Genomic DNA, 19124 nt, shown 5'->3' on the forward strand with positions numbered 1-19124 from the left:
GGAAGGAAGGAAGGAAGGAAGGAAGGAAGGAAGGAAGGAAGGAAGGAAGGAAGGAAGGAAGGAAGGAAGGAAGGAAGGAAGGAAGGAAGGAAATGTGTGTGTCTGAGAGAAACAGACAGACAGAGACAGAGGCAGAAGCAGAGGCAGAGAGTGACCTTGAATTGTATTTTTTTCTTTCCATTTAAGAAAGCTATTTTGCTGTATATAACAACTCGTGGGTAGGCAGTCCCAAAAGAAGAGGTGCCAGCCATCTGCAATCAGGTGCTGCAATCTTGTAAAGTATCAGACTGCACAAATGTGGATTATAAGCCCTCATAATAACCATTAAACCAGTTCCCAAACTTCTAAATGTTATCTTTGCAAAAACAAATTTCATCAAAGAAATGCCCAGGAGGTCTCTCTGATTGTTTTCCTTCATGAAATGCTTATAATTCACCGACTCTACTGTGACTCTAGGAGTGAGGAACATGAGAAATGTGTGCTTCTTTTCCCAATTAATTAGTGGCCAAACTGCTGAAGGAATTAAGGGGAAGCAAAAGGCTCTTGCCAAAGGCAGTGGGCAGGTCATTTCTATTGAGTACATCAACACCAAGTTTCCATTTCTCCACAGCACCTGATGAAAGGAACTTGCCTCCAAACCATATAGCACATGAATGTGGCAAACAACAGATGAAAGGAATTACAGTAATTTTCCACCATCGTCTGGACTGATGGCCGGCGTCACATTGGCTCTCCTATGGTACAAGGGAATTAGATAAAAGAAAAAAATAAATCTTGAGATTGACGGACCATGTACCCTTCCAGTCAAGCTCTACTTTTGATTATTCAATATTGTCCTATCATTGTCAATCTTCTTGGAAATCCTTATGCCACCTCCCCCTCCTTGAGCCACACCACACCCACATGAAGACTCAGAAACTTCCTATGGAGAAAATAGAGGTTGCAATGTTTGCCATATTAATTCAGAGCATATGGTCCAAAATATTATTTGCAATGGCTTGTGGGCTTATGATATTTAATTTAAAATAGATTTTCCTAAATAAAAATGAGACTTTAGAACAGATGACCATTAAAACTGTACCATTCTGTTTCTTAACATTTAAAAAAAAAAGCTTAATGTTTTCTAAGTGTTTTATACCACCTTGAATCTTGGCAGACTTTCATCCCTTCATCAAATCTGAGGCTTGGCATGTTGACCAAGAAGCCACAGATGACACCAACAAGACAGACCACAATTCTTTTGTGAAGAGAGTGGGGGGGGGGGGAGGTTGTCATGTCATCACTATAATGTTATCATTTAAAATATAGAACATATTTTGAATTTCTTTCTCAAATCATAAGGTCTCAGCTTAATCCTGAGTAAGTCAAACTCTTGAGATCAATGAGTTGAAGTGATGGCAGTGAATGCTTTATGATGTCAACTCTCATAAAATGGGAACAGGTTGTTTCCACAGCAAACATCTAGCAAATACAAGTCCAGGTGCTCTCTCATTTTCCAATTCTCTATTCCTGTTAGAGGATTTGGGGGGAGGAGTGTAGAGGTTTTATTTGGTTTTTCTGTTCTCTTTCAAGATATAAATATTTTCTGTTTTAACAAGTAGGAGCCCTGCCCCAAAACACTGTGCCAATAAAATTGACACAAATTTTTAAAAGAACTGAACACAAAGCAAAAATAGGATATGACTCTTCTTGTATAATGTATATTATTGATGTTACTTCTATCTGTAAGAAAATTGTTCAGAAATGCCGTAAAATCATGTCACCTTCATTCAGGCAGCTTAATGGAGCTGTAGATAGAATATCAGACCTGGGGTCAGGAAGACCTGAATTTAAATTTAGTCTCAGGCACTTGCTAGCCACGTGACTCTGGGAAAATTGGTTAACAACTATTTGCCTCAGTTTTCTCATCTATAAAATGGTGATAATAATAGTATTTACTTTCCAGGGTCATTGTGAGGGTTAAATGAGATAATATTTGTAAAATACTTAGCACAGTACCCAGCCCAAAGTAGGTATTATATAAATGCCATTATTAAAATTATTATTATTAGAAGGCCATGATATTGATTACATCAATCTTCTCTAGTCCATTCCATTTTAATCAAAAGATAAATTTTAAAATAACAGGTTGAATTCACAATATTTAATGTTTCTGGTGTTGTGGTGGGGTGAGGGTTATAGGAATTAAAACTTAACGGGAAGGGAGGGAGGAAAGAAGGAAGGCAGGAAGGAAGGAAAGAACAAAGGAAATATTTATTAAGTGCTTGCTATGTGCCAGGCACTGTGCGAAGTGCTGGGGATATAAATATAAACAAAAAGAAAGAGAATCCCTGCCCGCAAGGAGTTTCCATTCTAATGAGGGAAGAGAACATAGAAGAAAAGGTAAAGGGTGGGAGGGGAAGATAAGGAGAAAGTTACACAGAGCAAAGGCATTTTTCTGAAGATCAGAAACTCAGGTACAGGGCCAAGGAGAGAATGAAGGAATGCTGGTCTGGGCCCTCCCACAAAATGGAGTCTCCAAAAGAAACTTACCAATGGGAGAAGAGGAGCAGACCTATTCATGAGATATTCCAGGATGAGCAAGACACAGAGATAGAAGGCTGTTCCAGGACAAGTAGGTCCCAAATGATGAGGGAAATTTTAGAATGAGTCCCTTTAAAGAAGATGTGGTTTTGAATTCCAGGAACAGGGCTAGGAGATGAATGAACCTTAGAGATGACCAATTCATTCTGAATTGAGACCTGAAGAAATGAGATGACTTTGCCCAAGGTCAGCCAGATGTTAAACAACAGGGTCAGGATTCAAAACCAGACCCTCTGACTCCATATCCAATGCTCGTTCTATTCCACCATTCTCTGTTGTAGCTAGAAAGAGGATTTAGGTTAGATGGTAGTGGCTTGTAAATATAGTGAGAACATTTTGAACAAATCTGGGGCCCCAACACTTCCAGACCTTTAGTTGGTAGCACGAACAGCTGATACTGTTTGGTGGAACCTGATCAGAAGAGAAAGTACATACCTTGTGGTCAAGGCCCTGAGTTTGTTTTTATGATGCAATGGTAGTTGCTAATAACTTTTGTTGGAAAACCTGATACTTGAGAAATGGTTTTGTCTCAGTTCAGAGCCGAGAAGAAAGTTGAGAGCAGTTTCTGGCTTGTCAGTAATCCTTTCATATGAGTGACCAAAGAAAAGCCATTCCATTTCCTGATGGTGGCTTAGAAACAAGGAGGCACAAAAACAATCATCCCAGAATGCACTCACGCCTGTAATGAGGAATGCAAAAACCAGAGCAGCGTTTGCTTTTCTAGTTCAGTGACCTTTAACAACACTTGTGATCAATTTGGTTTAAAAAGTAATCATAAAGATGGAAAAAATTAGTTTCATTACCCTTGAGTGCTCCAGAATTCCAATGTTCCCAAAGATCAGACATAGGCCTACAAACACACCTCAGTGCCTCAGTTGACTACTTGGTATTTTTGTTAATAGGATTATAAATAAAATTTAAGTAAATGAAAGAAGGGGTAAAATTCCCTGGAGAAGTTATTTAGAAAATTGCTTTTGTTCCTGTGGAAGGATTAAATTTGTAAACATATCAGGAGGTGGTAGGACAGCCAAGATGGCAGCCTTGCATTTAAGTAGATTCCTGAGACAGTGCCTGTCTCCACCATTGGTTATTTATTTTTAGAATGCACAGAAGCTGAAGGCTTGCAAATTTTTCAAAATATACACTTCAATATGTCATGGATATGTGACTACTAAAGCATCTCTAACACAAGAAATGAAGCATAGACAGTGGTCTGAAACTCTGAGAGGTAAATGACTATTTTTGTTGTTGTTTAATTGTTTTTCAGTCACGTTGCACTCTTCAAGACTACATTTGGAGTTTTCTTGGCAAAGATACTAGAGTGGTTTGCCAGTTCCTTCTCCAATTCATTTTATAGATATAGAAACTGAGGCAAAGAGGTTCAAGTGACATACCCAGGGTCACACTGCCAGTATCTGAGGCTAGATTTGAACTCAGGTCTTCCTGACTCCAGGCCCAACACTTGATTGACTGTGCCACCTAGCTGCCCATCATGACAATATAGCTATTATCTATTGAGTCTTTCATTGTAGCCCCAGAACTTAGCAGACTGTGTGGTAAATAGTAAGTAATAAATGCTGGTTGGCCGATTGACAGTCACAGGATTTGAACCCCGGTCTTCCCAGATGTATGTGCACTATGCTGTACTTCCTTTCTGAATATCTAAATGTATGAGCAGAAGAAATAAAATGGTCCATAATAATCACAATGAGCACTTATATAGTGCTAGACGGTCTGCAAAATGCTTAACATTTGTTAATTCATGTGATGACATGGTTTGGATCTGGAGTCAGAGGGACCATAGGTTTAGAGCTGGAAAAGATCTCAGAGATAGAGTCCAAACCTCTCAGTTTACAGGGGAAGAAACTGAAGTCCAGAGAAGGGGCAATGATTTCCCCAAGGCAAGAAGTAAGTAGCAAAGTTACAACTGGAAACCGGGTCCTCTAACTTCAAATCCAATTCTTTTTCTACAAGGGCCTCCCTCACTAGGACGATCAAGGCCCCGATGAGGTTTTTCTAATTCAAACTTGATCAAGGCACATTAACATCTCTGGGGCCCACTTTCCTCATCTGTAAAATGAGGGAGCTGAACTCAAATGTCACTTCTAGGTCTAGATCTTATGATTATATGAAAACCAGAACTTGCTTCAGAGCCGGGGCCATGAATTCGTGCTGCCATATTCAAAAACAGAGCTCTAATGAGTGTCATTTTCACCTATGGTGAGCCAAAGGAAGTTGGAGAGGGAAGGAAAACATTAAACAGGGGCTTGAATGTAGCCCTGCAAGGGGAAGAAATGCCTCTACTACACAACTGAAATGACTGAACAATAGCGACAGTAACTGAAGATAGAATGAGAAAAGGGAAAAAAAAGGGCATCAGTCTTGCACCCTCTAAATTTTCTGCCCTTTGGAGGGAACTAGTGGATCAGTACATAGACCACTGGGCCTGGAACCCAGGAGACCTGACTCCAAATCCAGCCTCAGACACTTCCTGGCTGTGTGACCCAGGGCAAGTCGCTTAACCCTGTTTGCCTCACTTTCCACATCTGTAAAATGAGCTGGAGAAGAAAATGGCAAACCACTCCAGTACCTTTGCTAAGAAAACCCCAAATTAGGTCACAAAGGGTCAGACATGACCGTACAACAAAAACAGTGGCTGAAGATAGAAGCAGACAAGGGAAGAACAGCATCAGTAAAGGCTTTGTTTGAACCTTCTACATTTTCTCCCCTGAAGCAGAGACCTAGCTGTTCCCTTTCTAACCACCTACTTCCAACTCTGTAAGAAGAAAGATTTTTATTGGTAAAAATTTCCCCTCCCCAGGGGGCAAGTAAACCTATGTGGCATGAGCCACAGAGGAAGGAGGGAAAGGTACAAACATATGTATGGGGTTTTGTTTGTTTGTTTGTTTTAAATAGTAATAATAACCTGGGGGGATGATTTAGAAAAGTTTAAGAGGACTGGGATATTGATTCAAAACTGGAATAAAGTCAATTGAGATAATGTTCTTCTACAGATATAAATATTGAGCTGGAATATTATTTCTCCAATAAGCCTCAAAAAAAAGAGGAAAGTAAGGAAGGAGGAAAAAACTCAGTAAAGTCCTAGACAGGTAACCAAATTTTAAAGAGCACTCAATGATCTGTTAGATGTCTGCCATCTCTGATTTCTAGGCATACTATTCTAGGATTCTGTTTTTGTTTCACATAAATGTATGTGGCTTCTGGCTGGGCCACCTGAAACAGATACTGCATGTAAGTCCTTAAACAGAGAACAATATTTTAAAGATTTGGATTCAAATGATCAGTTTCACAAGCACAAAATGGGAGAAGTCTCTCTGATAAAAGGCACTCTTGTTTAGTCATGGGCAGGATTCAAAGTCAGGTCTTGGGGCAGCTAGGTGGCGCAGTGGATAAAGCACCGGCCCTGGATTCAGGAGGACCTGAGTTCAAATCTGGCCTCAGACACTTGACACTTACTAGCTGTGTGACTCTGGGCAAGTCACTTAACCCTCATTGCCCCACAAAAACAAAAACAAAAACAAAAACAAAAACAAAAACAAAAACAAAAACAAAAACAAAAACAAAAACAAAAACAAAAACAAAAACAAAAACAAAAACAAAAACAAAAACAAAAACAAAACAAAACAAAACAAAAAAACAAAGTCAGGTCTTCCTGACTCACCAATAAGCATTCCATGGTGTATGGCAGCTCAGTACAAAAATTGCTCATTATAAACTGAAAGAAATAGTTTCATTGACCATATGCATAATTTGTGGCTCCAGGGATGATATTCTGCTGAAATGGAGAGAAGAGCAGAGGAATAGAAGATGCTGTAGTGCTCCTGAAAGGTCCAGGAGTTAGCAGGAAAAAAAGAATACCACGAAGATCTGAGAAGTTCTTCATTCTCTGGGGGATGGCACAAGTCACTTTGCAACTTTGGCCCTCAATTTTCTCATCTGGACTAGTTGATTTCTAAGTCACCTTCTATTTCAGATAGTTGGTGTTCAATTTTCTAAATTCCCTTTGAGCTTAGACATTGTGTTCCAATGTCTCTTCAGGCTTAGACATACCATTTTCGAAGTCCCTGTTCAGTTCCCATCTCCCACCCCTCAAATGTCCCCACTTCTGAGATTCCTTCCAGCTCTAACATCCCAAGATTCTAGGAACCTATAAACTTGATGACTTAGACTCAACATGTAGATGGGACAAAGAAACCAAATGCACAAGTATTCACAGGGTGGCTGCTCAGCCAGAATTATCCTGGATATTGTTGAAAACAGTAGCTTCCAACCCCATATCTTCTCTAATCACAATGAGATGGGTTTAATCGCTGCTGCCCTATTGCAAGCTGGAAAGTCCTGGGGAATAGCTATGATCATGGCAAGTTGTGAGTGCTTATTATTTCTTGGTGTGAATCATTTCCTTCTTTTTATTCCCATGAGGCAACATGAAAACCTATCCTGAAGTTCACACTGTGGATAAAATAACCCACAACAGCCTGGCCTCTCTTTCTCTTCCTTCCCGAGACAACATTTGTCACAGTCACAGCTTGCCCTTCCACATCCTTGTGACATGCTCATTAGTCCTGAGTGCACACTCTGTGTGAGGCCTGACTCAGGGCAGATCCCACCCTCAGGGAAAAGACAGCACAGCACTTTTTAGGAATAAGCCCCTCCAACCCTGTTTGGGTGAGTCACACACCAGAACCTCCCCAAGACGGGGAGGAGGCCACCTGACTTCTGTAGAAGAGGAAATAGATTCATGGGGAGGTTAGGGTCCTATGCTGGGAGCCCTCAGAGAAACTGAGGAACAATGGACATCACTCACATTCTAAGGGCCATTCAAGGCTTAGGAAGGGCTTTTGCTTATGATATATCTATGAAGTAGTGAAGGCAAATCTTATCACTCCCACTTTGCAGATGATGCAACTGAGGTTCAGAGAAGTGACTCACTAATAGTTACATAGCTATTAAGTAGAATGGAAGGGTTTGGTTTTGTTTTGTTTTTTAGAAAGCTTAATGGATTTGGCAACAAGAACTTTTCACTTATTTCCTGTGTGACCTTGGACAAGTTAGTTATGTTTTCTAGGCTTCCTCCTCTTCCTCTATAAAATGAGGCAGTGAAACTAGCTGATCACTAAGGTCCCTCCCAGTACTCAATCTTAAGATCCTATCAGAGATAAAGTCAAGATTAAAACCCAAATCTTTTGATTACAAGTCCCTTTTCCACCCTATAATTCAACCAACAACTAGCAATGAGACAACATAAACTCACCTTGGGTAAAATCACTGGATTCTTCCATCCCAACTTACTTACTTTACCTACTCCACTTTTCCAACTTGCTATGTTGATCCATAAAATGAAGACTTTAGAGATTTCACCCAATTTGGACTCTGTTTTTGTTAAAGAGACAGGCAGTCAAATTATTTAAAAGAACATTATATTTATGGTTCTGGACCTAGCTCTGCTACTCACTAACTGTGTAACCTTGGACAAGTCCCTTCACCTGTTTGTGCCTCATTGTCCTCACCTCTCAAATAAGGGGAGGGGAGAGGGGGGACTTCTCTAAGATCTCTGAGGACTTTTCTCTACCTTCCTTCCATGTCCCTCTCTGAGAGTACTATATCCTCCTTCCTGCCTCTCCCACAGGCAAGATGGTTCTAGATCAATGCTGAGTCTCCAATTGGTTTAACATAGCCCCTGGGCTATCCCCATTATAGTTTGACCAGGCCCATGTGGGCATGGGGGAACTTCTAGGTGGGGGTTAGGTACTTAGTTTGATACTTTGACTCAATAAATGTTCTTTGTGTTTTTGTTCCATAATCTCTTAAAGTACACACCCATCTTCTCTTAGGCTTTTACAGCTTGCAGCTTTTCTGTCTGACCATGATGAAGCAAAGACAGGGTCATAAAAACTCCAAATAACAATTAATTCCTTACAGTGCATATGTGTCTGTGTGTATCTGTGTGTGTGTGCATGTGTGTGTGTTTGTGTGAGTAGCTTTAGTTTTGGCTTCTAAAGTTAAGATCAAAAGCATTTTGAATGTAGAGATCAGGATGAGTCCAAGCCCTTTCTAACAATCCAGAACCTTTCCAAGGGGGAGGTGTTCTCTGCTTCTCACATTGTCTGAATCAAGAATGATAAAAGAGGGAGCAGCTAGGTGGCACAGTGGATAAAGCACCAACCCTGGATTCAAGAGGACCTGAATTCAAATCTGCCCTCAGACACTTGATACATAATTAGCTGTGTGACTTTGGGCAAGTCCCCCACCAAAAAAATAATAATAATAAATAATGATAAAATAGAAAGTACTACAAGAAGAGGACAGAGAGTAGTAAACATTGAGGATCTCCAGAGCCATGAGTCATCCCTCTGTGCCCTGGGCAAGCAGCACAAATCAGGTACAGGGCAAGATAACCTTATACAACTATAGAAGAGACAGAGGTTCCAGCATATGGCACCCTACAGATTGAGACCTTGGGACACAGTGAGGTTTGCCTTAGGAAGGGCCACCAGAGCTGAGAATGTGTATTTGACCTAACTACTCTTTTTAATTAGATACTAAACTCTGCTCTCCTTATACTGCTAAAGGCAGAACAGTGCAATTCAAAAGGCCCTGGATTTGAAGTCAAAGGGTCCTGGCTATCATACTTAATACCTGTGTGACCTTGGGATATCACATAAGTTCTCTGTCCTCAGTTTCCATGTGTGTGAAAAGAGGGTCCTAGACAAAGTGACTTCTAAGATTTCTTAAAATTTTATCATCCTGTGCAATGAACCCATGACTCCATCTGCTATCAGTGCCTTGGGGCCAAATACCAATAATTGTACCCTAGTTATATCTCTGACAAATTGCTCTAAACTTCAGGAATATGAGAGTTACCAATGATGCCAGGTGAAAGGGTCAGTTAGGCAGCCCACATCAGAAATGATAACCATGCCCCCCATGTCACACATACTCTAACCAGGCTTCTTAGCAGACACATCCATCTTTTACCAAACCAGCTCACAAAATGGACACCAGTTCTAAGTGCACTCACCCCTCCCCACCGAATTCATTATCCAAGTTATTTTTAAGTGTCCCACAGATTCAAGCAAGTTGGGTCTTGAATCTAAGATTAATTCATGAGTTACTCATTACCATTAATGTTCAAAGATGTGATTTACAGCAGGGGGATCTTGGAACTAAGGATGCCCATCTGAAACCTTATAGGAGAGATGAGAACATTAAAGAGAGCTGGCTCTTGTTTGTCTTTCAGAGAAAAATTAGTCATTTTCGTCAGGTAGAAATTACCCTTCATCATGGTCAGTTAACTTGCAAGAAATATATTTCTACCCCTGCTTATTTGCTTTATTTAGGAGTGCTTTACTTTAATAATGACATGCACACTAATCCTCCCACCCATTGCCAGGAAAGAGCAGGGGAAACAAGAAACTTGGCTGGTCTGCAGCTCAGTTTTTGCTCTGCAGATTCTCTGTTTCCAAAAGGCTTCTTGAGTGGGGGGTTGTGTCTACTCTGATATAGTTTCCCAGATGTGATCTTCTTCACAAAGGAATTGGTTTGTGAAGGACTAGTAGTATCATAGTATCTAGGGATCACATTCTGCAATGTAATCACAGAATTGCAGAAGTTTTGAGGTGGATAGAACCTTAGAAACCACCTGGTCTCTCTCATTTTGAAGAGGAAGAAACTGAGATACACAAAGGTGAAATGGAATGCCTGTCATGCAACTAGCAAGAGGCAAGTTCTAGGATGAGAATGCATATCTAATTCCCAACCCAACACTTAAAAGTTCTGTATAAATACTATTATCTTTATCATCATCATCATCATCGTTACCACCACCATCACCACCAACATCCTTATTCCAGACAATCTCAGGGTGAAGGTGATGGAGGATGCTTTTTCTTGTTCAGTCTTTTCAGTTGTGTCTGACTCTTTGTGACCCCATTTGGGGGTTTTCTTGGCAGAGATACTGGAGTCATTTATCATTTTCTTCTCCAGATAATTTTACAGATGATAAACAGGGGTAAATGACGTTAAGTGACTTGCCTAGGGCCACACAGCTAGTAGTGACTAAGGCCAGATTTCAATTCATGAAGATCAATCTTCCTTTTTCCAAGTCCAGTGCTCTATCCACTGTGCCACCTAGCTGCCCCATGGAGGATGCTGACCAACCCTGAAAATCTTAATTAAAATGTTTTAGAATTAGGAAGTCTATAACCATCTAGATCAGAAAAGCATTTTACCATAGTTATCCATTCCAGCAATTTTTAGCTGGGTATTGTAATTTCACCTAAGGTGCAATCATGCAAAGACAATAGGTTTCAAAATTCTAGGCATCTTGAATTTTAGAATAGTAAGGTGACAAGATCCATTATGAAGTTTAGCAATGGTGAATTTTGGCTGTGTCTCTGTGATCACACTAGAACAAGAATGGGCCAAAAGACCTATAGCATGACATCTCTCTCATCACATTATGGAGAATCAAGATTCCCTCGTTTTTGTGTTATATATAGTTCAATGCCTGGGACATCCAGAGCCCAAGCCCATTGTTCCTGGCTGAATGGCACATAATAGATGGATGGGTTGGGACAAGAATGGATAAAGTGGTGAATGAAAAAGAAATGATGGGATAAGCAACATATTTAAATGATAGCATGTTTAAAACATCACAGGATTTTATATGAAAATGCAAATTTAAGTGTTGAAAAATGGCATACATAGTTCTCTCTAGTTGGTCTATATCTAATTAAAATTAGACATGTCAGCAGAGGTAAGGGTTTGGTTTTTTTTGGCGGGGTTGGGGGCATGGGGGAATTGGAGGGTGGCTTCAGTTGGCTATTTCAATGGCATTGTTGAATCCCTATGAAAAATAGAGCAGATAGAAGTTCTTTCTTTTTTTCCTTTTGAATCAAAATTGTGTATAGAAATCTATTAGGCATATGTTGCTTTTTTCTTTTCTTTTTTTTTCCCTTTTCTTTTTTTTGGAGGGTGGGGCAGGGCAATGAGGGGTAAGTGACTTGCCCAGGGTCACACAGCTAGCAAGTGTCAAGTGTCTGAAGCCATATTTGAACTCAGGTCCTCCTGAATTCAGGGATGGTGCTTTATCTACTGCACAACCTAGCTGTCCCCCAATCTGTTGCTCTTCAAAGAAAATGTTGGTTCTCAGTAATTGTTGCCTCTCCCATCCATATAGTTTCCTCAGTGTGGTATTGTTCCTGTACTGAGGTAGAAATGCATGTACTCTGTCTGTATAAACTATCTTTTTCTTTGAAATATCTGTAATTAACATATTCACGTTTCAGGCTCTGGGTATTATTGTATTCAAGGAAACAAAGATGTATTTCATTTTTTCAAAAGATGATTCATCAATTCCAACCCTCCCGCCTACAGATGTCTACATTTCAGTTTTCTGAGAAGCTGCAGAGCATGAACTGGCATAAATGCACCGAGTCGGAGTAGGCCAACTGTTCAAATGTAATCCTGCCAACAGCTCAGTGTCAAGGCTCTTAACCTTCTTTCCGGTGAGGGTGTCATTAACAGCTGCTCTTTGCCCTTGCATACTAAAGGAAAAGGCTCTCGTAACCAAACACCACCAGCTCCACTTAAGCAACTACCTGTTGCTTAGTTATCTTTCCAAATGCTCCAGTGAAGGGAGTAGAAACATTTCCTTCTTTAGACACCAGCAAGCTGGTGAATGCTGGTCAAATCAAATGACCAGACACAGCCTATGTTGAGCCCCTGACCCTTGTGAAATTTGCCCTCCACAGAAAAATTACATAATTCCATGGATTTGTGCCCTCCAAATGGATCTGAGGTAGTGAAAGGTTGAACAAAACAATGCTAATAATATTTCTCACTTTAATAAAAGAAAATTTAAAATGAGATGAAAAAGTACTGCAGATAAAATGCCACATCACATTGAAATAATTTGACTAAAAACAAACTTAAGAAGTACATACAAGCTAACTTGAAATATTAATTCCAAGGTTAACCAGAAAAATATTTTAATTGTTTCCTTGCTAATATTGTCTTGGTTCAAGTAAATATATTATCAGCCCACAAAAGTTTGGTTAATGATAAAATTGCATATTCATAAAAATTAGCATCTCAAAACATATGAATATATTCCAGGTAGCCTACGACAACCCCCTGGATTGAATTTGTAGTGGGACAGATAATTTGGTTACATTTCTTATATATTCTTGAGGGGTGGGGGAGGGAGAGTGATATAATAAGTAAAAACCAACCTCATAATCTTCAATGTAGCATTAGCTTAGAGGCTGAATGACTTAGTGATTAGGATAGCTTTAAAGTTACAATAGATCTGACTTCAAGTTCTGTCTCTGTCACATACTGTTGTGCCACCATAGACAAGACATTTAACCTCTCAATGGTCTAAGTGACTCTGGATGCCATGCTGAGAGCCCCACATGGCTGACTCCTTACACTGGTGAAATCACAACACTAGAATAAAACAAATGAGTATCATAAAAATGACAGTCATTCAATGCTAAATTGCAAGGTGCGGGTGTTATTCAAAGAAAGTAAAATAAAAGAACAATAGGAAAATTTCTTCTCAGAAAACTTTTCACTATTGAAATGGAAGCATTTCTAATAATCATACTCTTAATGGGTTTTTTTTGCGGGGCAGTGGGGATTAAGTGACTTGTCCAGGGTCACACAGCTAGTAAGTGTCAAGTGTCTGAAGCGGAATTTGAACTCAGGTACTCCTGAATCCAGGGCAGGTGCTTTATCCACTGCGCCACCTAGCTGCCCCATACTCTTAATTTTTTGAAATGTGTTTTGATGGTTGAGCAACTCTTTGTTTTCACTTTTAAAAAAATAGTATTTTATTTTATTTTCCAATTACATGTAAAGATCATTTTTGTAAGATTTTGAGGTACAAATTTTTCTTCCTCCCTCCCTTCCCTCTCCCCTCCTGAAGACAGCAAGCAATCTGATATAGGTTGTATATGTACAATAATGTTTAAGGTATTTCAACATTAGTCATGTTTTGAGAGAAGAATCAGAACAAAAGGGGAAAACCACAAGAAAGAAGAAACAAAAAAAACCAACAACAAAAATTGAAAATGGTGTGCTTCAATCTGCATTCAGACGCTGGATGTGGAGAGCATTTTTCATTATAAGTCTTTTGGAATCATCTTGGATCATTGTATTGCTGAGAATAGCTAAGTCTATCACAATGTTGCTGTTACTGTGTGCAATGTTCTCCTGGTTCTTCTCATTTCACTCAGCATCATTTCATGCAAGTTTTTCCAGGTTTTTCTGAAATCTGCCTGCTCATCATTTCTTACAGCACAATAGTATTCCATTATATTCATATACCACAACTTGTGCCATTCCCCAATTGATGGGTATGTCCTCTGTGTTCCCTTGAGGTCCTAGAGCTTTGAGTACTGTCTATTTCAGTGGGACCCAACCCCTTTCACTTGAGACAATGTGTGGTTCCTCTCTTCAAGTATCACTTAGAAAGGTTATGTTGTGATCTCTTGCAAACAGTTTGAGCAAGAGGCCATACCACCCCCCCAACAGTGTATTTATGGCTTCAAGTCACAAGTATAGGTTAACCCATATTAGTTAGGGAAAATGTTTGCCTGGTTTGGGGGACTAATGGAAGAGAGGATGAGTATAGTAAGCCCATATTAATAAGGAATAATGCTTGCCTGGCTTGGGGGATGTTACACTATGCCTAGAAAGGTACTGGCATAACATCTCTGTAATCGACTATCTGGAAGGTCTTCCTCCTATCCAACCTTTGTTTCAGACACCTAAACACTCTTTGGTATAGATGCAAAAAGGGTCTGCCTCCCTATTGAGCATATTCTGCTATACTGTACCAGAAACATTCCATCTGGGACCAGAATCATCTTCCCTAAATAAAGCTTTTATTATCTTATCCTTCTTCTCAAGAAAATCTTTGTTTCTTAAAACTGTTGTTTATTTTATCAAATTTAGACCTTCTGCCCTGCTTTCAAAGTCCTATGTAATCTTGCCCAATGCAACAAAAATTCTCTTTAAACCCAATATGACTTTTGTTCTAACCACACCTGTCTTCTCATCTCTCCTAATCATGCCATGTTCTTATCTGCTTCCATACATTTTCTCAAACTTTCCCCTTTTCATATTCTTTCATGTTCTTTGCAGCTGTCCACATCCTATTGAAGCACCCCTTTCATCAAACCTCCCTTCACCATTGCAGCAAATAATGATCTTGCTCTTGTCTGAATTGTTATAGTATTTCCCTTTGGAAGGACACAATCTAGCACTTGAGTACATGTTCTTCTACTATTCATTTAGTGATCTATGTGGATATGTCTTACCTTTCTGCCTTGGGTATTCTTGAGGATGGGGCAGCTGAGTGGCACTGTGGATAGAACCCTGGCCCTAAAGTCAGGAGGATCTGAGTCCAAATTTCACCTTGGACACTTACTAGTTATATGACCGTGGGCAAGGCACTTAACCCCAATTGCCTTAATAAAACATCCAGGGGCATCTCAAGTTGTCTTGATATCTATCTTGCCACTGGGCCCAGATGGCTCCAGAGGAGAGAATAAAGTTCATGACCTTGCACAACCATCTATCACTTAATCTAATTCAGTTAAAATCATGGTATCATCTTGATATCATGGTCCTCTTCAGGAACAAAGGGTAAGCAACAACAATCTTCAGGACAGGAACAGTATCTCATACTTCATTGTATAAAGCTTAACAAATAGTAGTCACTAAATAAATACTTATTTAATAATCACTCTAAGAAGCCTAAGTGGATTTATTGTTCTTACTATGTAAAACCCAATACTTCCTTAGAAATAGATGTTCAACAAGGCATCATGACCAGTGCCTAGAATCTCTGCTTTAGCTGGAGGATCTTTTGAGCTTAGGAATTCTGAACTGCAATGAACTAAATCAATTCACTATTTTAAGTACAGCACAAATATGATGAGGTCCAAGTTTTCCTAAAGAGAGACAAACCAGCCCAGGTCAGAAGTGGAGCAGTTCAAAGCCTAAGCAAGATGGTAAGTGTTAAAAAAAAAAAAAAATAGATGCCTGGAGGCAGCTAGGTGGTGCAGTAGATAAAGCACTGGCCCTAAACTCAGGAGAACCTGAGTTCAAATCCAGCCTTAGACACTTGACACTTACTAGCTGTGTGACCCTGGACAAGTCACCTAACCCTCATTGCTCCACAAAAAAAAAATAATAATAAATAAATAAAAAATAAAAATGGATGCCCACATATCAATAGAATATAAATTTCTTATAGACAAGGATGGCTTAATTCTTGCTTTGTATCTCCACCACCTAACACAGGACCATGACCTTATTTGGTACTTAACCAATATTTATTTAATGAATAACATTTTTAAACCATTATACATTTTTTGAGAAAATAGTAACTTTTTTGGGAAAAAAAATCTACCACATTCCATATCATTTGTGATGTGAGGAAGCAGATCTGTTTTATTCTCTCTTCTTTGGGACCTTTGTTGATTTCCCAATTTCCCAGAGTTCAGTTTCATTCTGGTAAATCTTTTTGATTTACATTGTTCCCATCATATATTGACTCTGCTTACTTTGCTTGGCATAAGTTGATACAAATCTTCCCGTGTTTCTCTGAATCCCTCATAGTCATCATTTCTTTCTGCACAATAATATTCCATTGCATTTAAACACCCATTTCTTTTCAGCTATTCCCCATTTGATGGACACTGAATTTGCTTCCAGCTCTTTCTTACCATACAAAGTACCACAATAAATATTTTGGTATGTGTGGAAGCTCGGTTTCTGTCTTTGACTTCAGGGTGTTTTCATAATAAATGTTGTAATTTTTATTATTATATTTCCCAAGTGTTGTCTCAGTGGGAGAGTCAACTACAGTGTCTCCTGAGTTTGTGTTTTTTTCAATACTTCAGAAATTCATCATATCTTAATTGTACTTGTACTCCAGAGCCAATTAAATGAGGAATATATGTGCATGTTTTTAAACTATAAAAAATAAACTAACCAAAATGAATTTCATAGAACACAGGAAGAAGTTCCACCTTTCAAGTGCTGGTTGTGTTCCTGACAAATAGAATAAAACAAACTAAAAGGCATATATTGGGTTCTTCTCTGGCCCAGAATTAGATTTGGGGCCAGGGTTTTGAACTAGCTGTTTTTTTAGTGTAACCCTGCAAACCAAGCCAGGTTAGCAGTTTTAGGTAAAGAGGTCCTGTGGTTCCCTTTCCCCTTTGCTATAGAAAGTGTATTTATGGTAGGGATGGAGAAGGAGTAGAGACCCTAGCTTTGATGGGCCTGTGGAGATGAAAATAAATGGAGGCTGCTGCTTCCCTATTTCCATTTCACACATCCACTTCCATTTCAGTGCCAGAAGTTGGAAGTATTCAATGGCACAGAAAAGATGAAACTCAAGGAGGGAATGAATGAATCCCTGCTCAACTTGTTTCAGTTCCTATTTGGAGCAAAGTGGCAGCAAAGAGTGGAGTCTGGTGATTTTTTTTTTCACAAGTCCCACAGAAGTGCAACAACCCCCTTATTCCAAAAGGATCAAGGTGATGTGGGATGACCTCCAGGAAGGAAGGGAGGGAGGGAGGGAGGAAAGGAGAAGACAAGGAAGGAAGGAAGGAAGGAAGGAAGGAAGGAAGGAAGGAAGGAAGGAAGGAAGGAAGGAAGGAAGGAAGGAAGGAAGGAAGGAAAGAAGCATTTATTAAACAGCTATTTTGCATCAGGTTCTTTACAAATATTATCTCATTGGATCTTACAAACACCCTTGGAGCTAGTAGCTATTCCTATCTCTATTTTGCAATTGAAGTAATTGAGGCAAAGAGAGGTTATGTGACTTTCCAAAAGTCACAAAGTTGATAATTGTCTGAAGCTCAATTTGAATTCAAGGTCTTCCTGAGTCCAGGTTCAGCACTATATCCACTGTGCCACCTAGCTGCATAACAACCCCTAACAACCACTGTGGTTAGCTAATTCCTATGTCTTACATTGTCACTTACTTCCTGAACCGTAATCTGTATCACATGCCATCTTAGAACATCACTTACATTTTATTTTAACCCTTTCATTGTTTTTTTTTTTGCGTTGAATATGGTAACTTTCTTGATGATATTTACACAATATAGGACTCTAGGCTTCTCCCTTCTACAGGGGTGCTTTGGGACAACAATATGAATGGGGCATGGGATCCCCAGTACAGGAACATAGGTTAGGGATGTCGGCTCCCCAGTGGTGGAACTCCTCTTTTGTCTGGGGATGAAGATCCATGACTTTCCACTTTATTCCTTGGAGGCCATGTAGACCATGAGGTCTACTACACGGATGTTGTAACTGTACCCATTGCCATACCAGGAAATGAGCTTCACAAAATGGTCTTGAGGGAAATGCCAGCATCAGCATCAAAGGTAGAAGAGTAGGTGTTGCTGTTAAAGTCACAGGATACAATCTGGTCCTCTGTGTAGCCCAAGATGCCCTTCAAGGGTCCCTCTGATGCTTGCTTGATATCATCATATTTAGCAGCTTTCTCCAGGCAGCAGGTCAAATCCCCAACACAAACACTGGGAGTAGGAACACAGAAAGCCATGCTTGTGAGCTTCCCATTCAGTTCAGATATGACCTTGCCTACAGCCTTAGCAGCACCAGTTGAAGCAGGGATGATATTCTGGGCAGCACCATGCTCATCATGCTACAACTTGCCAGAGGGGCCATCTATTGTCTTCTGGGTAGCAGTAATGGCATGGACTATAGTCATGAATCTTTCCATAATGCCAAAGTTGTCATGAATGACCTTGGCCAAGGGGGCCAAGCAGTCGTTAATGCAGGAGGTGTTACTGACAATCTTAAAGGAATTATCATATTTCTCATGGTTCACTCCCATCACGAACATTGGGACATCCACAGAAGGGGCAGAAATAATGAACCACTTGGCTCCACCCTTCAAGTGAGCCCCAGCCTTTTCCATGATGGTAAAGAAATCAGTAGACTCTACAACATACTCGGCTCCAGCAGCTCCCCATTTAATATTGATTTTGAGTCCTGTTCCTGGAAGATAGTAATAGTTTTTCCATTGATCACCAGCTTTCCATTCTCAGCCTTGACAGTGCCCTTGAACTATGGGTGGAATCATATTGAAACGTATAACCCATGTAGTTGAGGTAAATGAAGGGGTCATTGATGGTCACAATATCTACTCTGCTGGAGTGGAATGCAGCCCTGGTTACCAGGGCTTCACCATCTTGTTTCAGGGATGCGACTGAAGCAGCAGATTCTGGCACCCAGCTTGGAAGAGAAGTTAAGAGCCTTAACCCTTTCATTGTACTGGACTTTTTACCGGTGCCCATAAACTGGACATTAAGCTTCTTGAGGTTAGAGACCACGTATTACTCTCTTCTCAGAACCCCCAGAGTTCTTTCTCTTTAATTAGCACTCACTCTATATGTATTTTATACTTAGATAAAACAGAGAGCTCTTTGTCCTAAGGTATGGTTTTGTTTGTGTTTTTTTTCCCATGA

The 19124-nt window shown here is 39.9% G+C and overlaps 1 pseudogene; it reads right to left on the reverse strand.

The window, feature by feature from the left end:
• Positions 1 to 17891: 17891 nt before the first annotated feature.
• Positions 17892 to 18830, reverse strand: LOC122741477 (annotated as a pseudogene).
• Positions 18831 to 19124: the final 294 nt, after the last annotated feature.

Source organism: Dromiciops gliroides, chromosome 2 (assembly GCF_019393635.1).
Source record: "Dromiciops gliroides isolate mDroGli1 chromosome 2, mDroGli1.pri, whole genome shotgun sequence".
Taxonomy (NCBI): Eukaryota; Metazoa; Chordata; class Mammalia; order Microbiotheria; family Microbiotheriidae; genus Dromiciops; species Dromiciops gliroides.